Genomic DNA, 9,689 nt, shown 5'->3' with positions numbered 1-9,689 from the left:
TTAAAGGAAAAAAAACATTAAAAATCCAGTGGACTATGTGGGTGAGGGCGTGAACGGGCAGTGGATACATAGGTCCCTTGGCCCCTTCCTCGGGGCCTCGGGGGGTTCAGGCAAGAGCAGAGTGGGGGGGTGCAGAATCCAGACAACAGGGGAGGGGATTCCCGGGGTTAAGGGGGGGTCCCCGGGCAGCTGCCCCCTGACGGGCACAGGCACAATGAAACGTGGAACCAAGGCTTTGGGGACGCATTCTCAGTAGGTCTGTAGAAAACGGAGCAGACAAGCAAAGCAGTGATGGACCTCGGGACAGGATCAGCATAGACAAGCAACGTGAGTGCCATTCATTCGGCCCGTGGCTCCGTGGTGCGCATGTCTGCACAGCCAGAATGCCGCAGACTGAGCTCGGGGTGAACTCAGACTGTGCTGCAGCTGCAGGGCGGGCGGGGGCCGTGTGGTGTGCGGAGGGGCAGGGCTGGTGCAAGGCGGCTGGACCTTTACCTTCCAGGGTAGAAATCGGTGGGCCGTGTCCGACCCTGAACACGCGAGACCCCACGCCGAGTGCCACGCCCTGGAAGCCGTGGCGGCTGGGCAGGCTCAGGGTGGAGGGGCTGAGTCTGGTTTGCTCGTTACGGTCAGCACGGCTGGTCCAGCTGTCCCCGTCCCCAGCGCCCGGGGCCAGCTCTGGCTGAGTGATGAACTCCCTGGCCTGTGAGCTGTGAGGCCCCTCGCAGGCCCGGCGTTGCTCGCCCTGCCGGCGACACCCACGCCCGCACGGTTCATGCCACGGCAAAAGGGCTTCAGTCCACGAGCTGCGAGGAAGCCATCACAGCATCGGCATAAACAGAAAAAGTGGAAATTTTGACAATGTCTAAAAGGCCGTTGGGGACACCACCTGACAGCTGTGTTAGTTATCGGCGGCTCCGTAAGACATCACCCCAAAACGCAGCAGCTGAACGCAGTGGACATTCACTGCCGCGTAGCCTCCATGCTCAGGACTCCGGCTGGGCTCGCTGTCCTCAGGAAGGTTCGAAGGGGGGACCCACTTCACGTGGCTGTGGGCCGGCCTCGGGTCCTCGTGCCGGGGGACCCGTGGTCTCAGCTCCCCAACACACGGGTCTTCCCCAAGCGGACAAGCTGACGTCTGACTCCTAGAAGGAGAGATGGGAGCAAGAGAGAGAGTGGGGACGCCGTCAGCCGAGGTCACAGCCGGCCGAGCCAAGGGCCAGAGAGCTAAAGAGGTCAGTACCACGCTGGGGCCAGCGAGGGTGGGGCCCCAGCACTGGCTCTTCTGACCTTGTGAGATCCGCCCTCCCCCAGAGCCAACGCTTCATCTCCAGGGGCCGCCGGTCATTGTCACCCAGCACTCCCCGTCCCAAACTGCGACTGACGTCCCGTGGGGGCCGGAGGCAGAGCCGGAGCAGCGCCTGCTCCCCGAGCTCCCCCTGGACACAGGGCAGGCCGCCGAGCTGCGGGCGCACAGAGCAGGGTGCAGGGAGCTTAGAGCAGGATCCGGCCTCACCGTCCCATGGGTCTGGGGCCACAAGACTGACGTCGAGGTGCCAGTGGGGCCCTGCTCCTTCTCCAGGCTCTGGGCAGGGCCCGGGCTTCCGTGGCTCGTGGCCGAAGCACTCCAGACTCTGCCTCTGTCTCCCCCGTGGCCTCTCCCCTGTGTCTCCCTCCTTCTTATAGGGACATTTGCCATCAGATTTAGGAACCGCCCGAAGCCCAAGATGATTTCATCCCGAGATCCTTGACTGATTGCATCTGGCGAAGTCTCAGTTTCCAAATAAGGTCACACATCCTGAGGTCCTGGTGGACGTGACTGTTTAACCCCCTACGGGGACCACCTGCCACCAGGGAGCGTCCGGGCAGGAGGCTATGGCTGAGGAGGAGGGGACGGAGCCCAGCCCCCCGCTCTCTGGCCATGCTTGAGGACACAGCACGTGGGCCGGGAGGTCCCTCCTCCACCAGAGACATATTCAAAACAGGAAACTGGGGGGACACGAATAACTTCCAAAATTTATCAAATTAATAGGCACATGGCGGCCCAGCCTGCAAAAAAAAAATTAGTTTCAAATCCCCTGAATCTTAACCATCACGTTCGGTGGGTTTCCAGGGGGCTAAACGCTGAATGCTAATGCCATTCCCAGGACTCGCGGTCCAATCTTAATTAAATCTGCACCGCACCGGATCGCCTTAACTGTGACTTGCCAGCAGAAGGTATTGAGACATGTGTTCTCCCTCCTAGTTCTAATCAGATCTCATAATTTTCAGGCGGACGAGCTGGCTGGGAGTCTGTTGGTGCAGACACAGTGGTGGGAGGAGACGGGGCTCCCCGAACCCCTTCTCCGGCTCCCTCTTTGACAAGCTTGATTCCTCCCGCAGGTTAAAAAGCCAGTGATGAGCCGCAGCGCGGGCGAAAGCATTTGCAGTGCGGACAATGGCCAGGGAGGCGTCGACACAACTGGAGACAAAAGCCAGGCACCACGGCGGAGAAGTGGGGACACCTGGAGCAGACACTCAGGGAGAGCAGGTGCGGCGGCGGGTGGGTCACGGGACGGGACATGACTTCTCTCCGGGGCTCAGGGAGCCACGGACTCGGGAACTGCCGCCCTGCCTGGCTCAGACCCTTTTGCTGGTGGCCGCAGCCCACAGCTGCCCCTGCTCCGGAGAATTGCCGTCCGCCACGCAACGGCCGCCTCGCCGGGGAGGCTGTGCCCCCTCCCGCCCAAGGGCAGACACGGCCGACAGCCACCTGGCTTGGGGGACGGCGGGTCAGCTCTGTGCTGCGGGGACCCGGGAGCTGCCCTGGCAGATGGGGCCGTTGGTACCGTGGACCCTTCGGGGAGTGGAGGGGCACTGGGGGTGCCGGTGCTGGGGGAGCCCTCCCGCCCCAGCCTGCCCCAGCCTGCCCCCCCACACCATGCCGAGCCCCCCGCACCCCCGGCCCGGCGTCTCCACGCTGGACGCGGCTTCGATCGGCACGTAGACCGCAGGCCGCGCGGAGGGTGTCCTAACACCGTGGCCATGGTGGAGGAACCCAGCCCCTCTTAGCGGCCTGCCTGGCAAAGGGTCTGCTCCCCTCCGACGTTACCCACAAGATCTCGAACTGAGACGTAAGTCAGAAATGGGCCGAGAAAGCGTATCCCGTCAGCAGCTAAAAAATAAAGCACCCACGAGATGGGCAGGTGCCAAAAGACATTTGCAAACACCCAACCTTTATTTTGAATAAATAAATACATGAGGAGAAAACCTCTCAGTGAACCGGGAATAGAGCGAACTTTCTTGACATAACAAGGAAATCTTCCTTGGGCCCTCGGCAGGCGTGTTGTTGGCGTGGGAGGGGGTGCTCGAGGGGCTCGTCCTAAAGCCATTTGGAAAGAAGGTTCTTCCGTGTCCCCGAGAAAAATCTCGCTCTCTGAATCAAGAGCTGAGTAATAAGGAGACAACGGGACACACACGCAGAGACAGTAGTAAACAGGAAAACGTGTTCAGAGACCACAGCGACACGGGCGGCTCTCCTGCACGAGCTGGGAGCAGGGTCGGGTTTTCTCCCAGGGCGAGGGTCCCGCGCTGCCCGTGGGGGTGGGCGCTGCCGGGCGCTCGCGCGAAGGCCAGAGGGGGGAACGTGGGGGCGGGGGGGGGGGCACGGCTTCACTCCGCGTTTCTCCCTGAGAAAGTCACTCAGTCGCCCAGACGAGATCGAAGACAAGCTCGGCATCGCTCACGACAACCGCAGCTTGGAAACGAGCCACAGACAAACCAACGGACTAAATCCCAGCTTGAGCCGCGGTGGAGGTGGAGATTCATCGGCCTGGGAAGTTGCTCGTACTACACCCTAAGAGGGAGGGAGAAAATCCTGTTACAAGACAAAGGACGGAGTGTGTCATTTGTGAAAAGAATAGAAACAAAAGCCTTGACGACAATGACACATCCAAAATCGTCGGTGACCATCTCTGGAGGGTGGGGGTCACAGGTGTTTTCATGGCCTCATTTTGCTCTTTTTTCCCAATGGGTTATTCCCATCTTCCCAGCGAAAGCGTGCTGTGCTGTAGTTAAAATACGGAGATGGCCGCTGCTCCTGCATGAGCAGGTCTCGATGCGTTGGCACCCGGAATGGACAGGTGAGCCTCCTGGAGCTGACGCAGCGGGAAATCCAAGCTCTGACCAGGGACCCAGGCAGGGAGGAGACACCCCCACACTTGGAGGTTTGGGGGTGTCAGAACGTCAGAGTCCGTGGTCAGTGGAGAGACGGTCCTTTAGCTGCAGCAGGACGCCTGGCACTTCCACTCCGCTGGCAATGCTGGGAGTTCGGGGCGGCCACTCCCGCGGGGCGCAGGGCCACCTGCAGCCCGCAGAGACAGGGCGGCCACCGGAGTCACCTGGGGCCGCCGGCGTGAGCCTAAGAACAGGATTCAGTGAAAGTCTGAGGCCGATCTCGTGCGCTATGCACGAACACACGTGAAGAGCAGAAACACTCGCATCCGAGTGGCAACGCAGACGTGAGAGCAGGTGCCGACCTCACCCGTGTGCTGAGCCAAACTGGAGGAGGAACGGCCGGGGCCACTGCCCATCCTGTGGGCCCGTGGAAGCGTGTGGCGGCGGGCCGGGCAGGGGCTTCACTGGGCCGTGTCCACAGGCGGGTTAAACGCAAACCCACAACCAGAGACTCCAATCCCAGGAACCCGCACAGCAGAGCTGAGCTGCACGTGAGCTGAACACGAGAAAGGCAAACGCTAGTTGATAGAATTCGTCCCATAGGGTTGGCGAGTCATTTGCCTCAATGGCCTGGGGTTATTCCTTGCAAAGGACTCCCAGGCCGGGCTCAAGATGAACAATGTGTGGGGCCTGTAAGCTTTTCCTGCAAGTTCTGTTTCCTAGTCAACATTGATTTGAGCACTTGATACGTTTACAAAGTATATGTGTTTTCTACAATAATGTCTTTTTTTTTTTTTTTGAGACAGAGTCTCATTTTGTTGCCCGGGCTAGAGTGAGTGCGTCAGCCTAGCTCACAGCAACCTCAATCTCCTGGGCTCAAGCAATCCTCCTGCCTCAGCCTCCCAAGTAGCTGGGACTACAGGCATGCACCACCATGCCCGGCTGATTTTTTCTATATATATCAGTTGGCCAATTAATTTCTTTCTATTTATGGTAGAGAAGGGGTCTCGCTCTTGCTCAGGCTGGTTTCGAACTCCTGACCTCGAGCAATCCACCTGCCTTGGCCTCCCAGAGTGCTAGGATTACAGGCGTGAGCCACCTCGCCTGGCCTGCAATACTGTCCTTAAGCCTTCCTTTGACGCCTGTGAATTAGAAATGCTGAGTATTCACATCACCCTTTTGCTACGGTTACTGCAGACACTTGCAATGGTTTTCAGGGTTTGCCACCTTTCTGCTTCCTCCCCCCCAAGTGCCAGCCGGCTGGGGCAGTGCAGGGAGCGGCGGGTAAGTCCCGTCTCTTTCTTCCCCTTTGTTTCCTGCAAAGCCTGGGAGGTGAATAATCTGACTTCGAGTTTTGTTCCCGATAGCTACGCAGCTGACTCAGTTGCATCCGTTCCCTGAGCCGTCGACTCGGCACCGTGTGTTGGCTGAATCTCTCCTCACCCGTCTGACCCGGGTGCTCCCACGCAGACTGGAGCTGCTTGGGCGTGAGCGGGCCTGTTCCCGGTCGTGGCCCGGACTGCGCGCCGCGTCCGCTGTTCTCTCGGATAATCCACGCGAACGCCACACGGGCCGATCGCCGCGGTGGTGAGACGCTTTCGTGCCTGCTGTGGCCGGACATCCCTCCCGGCTCTTTCCTTTTCAAAGCTGGAGTTACGATTTTACGCCAAACGCCCTTGTGCTTTATGACACAGCTTTGCAGTCCATGCGAACGTTCACTGGGATCGTAGAGTTTTTATTAAAATGCCAAAAATTAATTTAGAAAGGAGCGGACATTTGTATTCACTTTGTTGTTCCCACCTGCAGCAGAATGTGTCTGTTGTACACCTAAGACCTCCGTCATGTCCCTCAGTTGCTCTGACCTGGTCCGTGCGTCTGCTGCCCACATTTCTCCCGATGGTTCCCAGCGGCCAGTCGTGGCGGGCGGGCTGGGAACCGGGGTGGGGGCTCCGGCCTCTGCAGCCTCCAGGCCTCTCCTCCTGCCCTGGGCGGCGGGCGGGCTGCCTGGGAGGCCCTCAGGGGCTCGGGGACCTGATCCGTGTTGCATCCTTGCGTGATCGAAAACCTGCGTTCTTCCTCTACTCCGCGTCAGAGGCAAAGAACGTCCCGTTCTTCCGTAAGGCCCTCGGGCTTTTCATTCTCTGGCCAAAGAACCGAGAGGGGTGAGCTTGTTTGTGCTCTAAAGACCCCTCGGGCTGAGCAGAGCGAGATGCGGGGGTGTTAAAGAGTTAGACACAGGAGGGAGGAGGCGTGTGCACCTGCGCAGGGAGGCGTTTCAGATGCACAGACGTGGTTCAGAACATTTCTCTTCATACGTCGCGTGCATGCAACGTGGCGGCTAGTCTCACAGCGGAGAGCGATTTTTAGTATTATAATGATATGCTAATGAGTTAAAGGTAACTAGAGGGCACCTGCTCTGGTCCGCACCGGCCGCGAGCAGGTCTGGACTTTCGGCATTCGTCCGGCCGGGGGGTCGCATGGCTGTTGGTGGCGTTTGGGTCACCCGGAGGCCTTGAGGACTGGGCCTACAGACAAGGAATGCCAAGAAAGATGGTTAAAGAAAGAAAGAAAAGGGAAGGAAAGGAGCTGCTGAGGCTTCGCAGGGCTGTCTCAGTGACGCCAGGTCACTCCGGCGGGGCCATGTGCAGGTCAGCCTGGGGGGGCCAAGACCCTCCCGCTGCCTCCCACCCCCAGCGGAGGCCCCACCCACTCCCCCCTCCAGGTGTGCCAGGAGGCTGGTGTGTGCTGGCCCCTCCACTGGTCCCTCTGCGCTGTGGGCTGAGAGGAGAAATGCCGGGGCCACAGCGGTGACCTCGGTCCCCGGGACCTCAGTGGACTGGACCATGGCCTGTGTGGCCACATCCCCTCTCCCCACCTTCCTCTCCCCACCCTCCTCTCTCCACCCAGCTCCCCTAGGGCTCCTGCTCCCCTGCGGCTCCCCCAGCGCCCCACCCCCGCCTCCCCCCTTTCCTTCTGCAGCCCTGCGTGACGGGCCACGACCCACGGGCTCTGGGGACCGCACCCCAGGCCGTGGGCAGCAGGAGCCATCAGTGGGGCTTCACCCACGAAGGGGCTCACCTGGGGCCGGTGCCTCCGAGGCAGGGCCGTGGGCTGGAGCCTGCATGCCCATCGCACCTGACCCCTCGCCCAGGTCCGGGAGCCTGCTCCTCCGCCGCTCTGTCCTCCCTGCCCCAGCGTGGCAGCCAAAGCGGGCAGTGCCGGTTGTCTCCCGCACCTGCGGTCAGGTGTCGGCCGGGGCTGCCGTCTGCTCCGCGGGCTCACCTGGGGGTGGGCGGCCTCCAACTCTGCCGCATGACTGTCACTCGGATTTCCTTTCCTGAGGGCTGTTGGCCGAAGCCCCCGCAGTTCCCTGCCACGTGGGTCTCTCCTTGGCAGCAGGCTCCTGTTAGGACGGGTGACCGATGGCGCTGCAGAGGGCAGTGGGACGCAGGTGCTCACCTGTCCCTCGGGAGGGATGTCCCCACACTGTCACCAAACTCTCGGTCAGGAGCAAGTGTCGGATCCCAGGCCCCAAGGCAGGGGACTGCATGGGGCACATCACCAGGAGGGGGTCAGTGGGCCGTCCCCAGATGGCCTTTGTGACCGGGCAGCTCACTGCAAGAAGCGCATCTTCCATAGCTTGCAAGCCCCCTGGTTCCGGAATGTTCTGTGGTGCCACCGAGGGGCTCTGCATCTGGGGACGTGGGCAGAAGGGGCGCAGGGCTCTCCACCCATGACTCCCAGCCAAGGCCACTGACTCCCCTCCCAGCTTCATCCTCAGGCCCCAGCTGCCGCGGCCCCGCCTGGGGAGGGGCTGCTCGGAGCAGAAAGACTCCCAGGCTCAGGCTCCTCCTGGCAGCAGCCAGGCAGGGGGTGTGAAGTTTTCAATTTCCTTTTTAATCAGGGCGGCACCCACGGAGGAATACCTGCCAGGGCATTCTGGAGAGCACTTGACAAGTCCGAGGTCCTGGGGAGACTTAATTAAACCCATGAAAACAGGACAGGGGCAGAGTCAGCAGCTGTCAGCCCACGCACGCACGGGCAGCTGCTCCCTGTCCAGGAGTTGCCTGGCGCACGTGTCCAGCCCACGGGGCCACGTCTGTCCTTCCCGTGCCCCTTCCTCCCTCTTCACCCCCCACTGCCTCTGCCACCCCAGGGCCCTGCATCCCAGCTCCCCCAGCTGGAGGCCGGGACGCTCTGCTTCCTCTGGGTTTGCAGAGCTTCTCCACTCAGGTCACCTCTGAAGCCCGGGGCTGCACTCGGGGCTCTGGCTGGTGGGCCAAGGCAGATTTAGAATGGCCCGGAATGCAGGGGCAGAGGTGGGGGGCCCCGGGTGTGCTGGCAGGAGAGAAGGAGGGGTGCGTGGAGAAGTTGGCGGGCAGGACGGGGACTCGGGGGCCGGGCATGCAGCCGGGCGGCCCAGGGAGAGGCTGAGGGTGGCAGTGGCTGCTGGGCACCCAGATATCACCAGATCTGATATGCAGCCACCATGCTCAGGCTCTCTAGTCACCAACAAAGACCCCCGTGTTGCCCTCAGGGGTCAGGAAGAGGAAAAAGTTACGCTCCAGCATTTGCATCACCTAAGAATGCAGGGAACCACTGCGGCGTCCTCCTCCTTTCCCTCCTCAAGGGCCTGCCCAGGTGCTTGTCCCTAAGCACGGCTGCCGGGCTCGCTTTTCCTTCCAAAGATGAGGAGACGGCCCCTTGGGTTGGCCTGCGTGGCCACGGCTTGGGCGTGTTGCTGGGTTGCGTGGGCTCTGCTGACCACGGGGGTCAGGAGGGTGTGTGCCATATCGGGCAGGGGCAGCAGTCAGTAGCTGTGCAGACGTGAGCTGAGTGGGCTTCCCCTCCCCACCCACGTACTTCTGGTGCCACGTGCCACGGGCAGAGCCCCCTTGTGATAGACGTGGCCCTTTGCACCACCCCAGCCAGCCTGCATGGCAGGGCCACAGCACGTTCCTCCAAGCTCAGCCCACCCGGGACAGGGCCCGGGGACCTGGCTCTGCCCAGAGGGGACGGCAAACCCCACAGACCTGTCCTGCCACGTCCTCGCCGGAGGTCTCTGTGCACCCCCAGATGCCCGCGGCCAGCCCAGACACGGGGGGACGGGGGTGCAGAGCAAAGACAATGGGCTTCGCTGGTTGCCCCTCAAATGTCAGGGTTTGGTTTCATTGCTTTTTGGTTTGGGTTTGCAAAATTTACAAGCCATGCTCCTGAGGGATACACAGGCCTGGGCCCTCCAGAACTGGGGAGGCCCCGAGGGCTGCGTCAGGCTCTGAGCAAGCATTCCAGGTGAGTCCGCTTCCCGGCAAGCCCGGCAGGGGCGGCGGCGGGGGCGGGGGCGGGGGCGGGGGCCGTCACATGGAAGCCAAACTGGGAACACAAGACACGTTTCCAGACGTGGACAGCATGGTCGCCAAGGGCGTCGGGGTCCTGGAGGTCAGCTGGGCGTGCGCCCCGGGGTTGGCTGGGCGACGTGGACGGTGCGTGGCGACACAGTCGAGCTGCGTTCCCAGCCCTGCGTTCGCCCGGCG

The sequence above is a fragment of the Microcebus murinus genome, chromosome 8, assembly GCF_040939455.1.
Source record: "Microcebus murinus isolate Inina chromosome 8, M.murinus_Inina_mat1.0, whole genome shotgun sequence".
Classification (NCBI taxonomy): Eukaryota; Metazoa; Chordata; class Mammalia; order Primates; family Cheirogaleidae; genus Microcebus; species Microcebus murinus.
The sequence above is the reverse complement of the archived record's forward strand: the minus strand, read 5'-3'. Positions refer to the sequence as shown.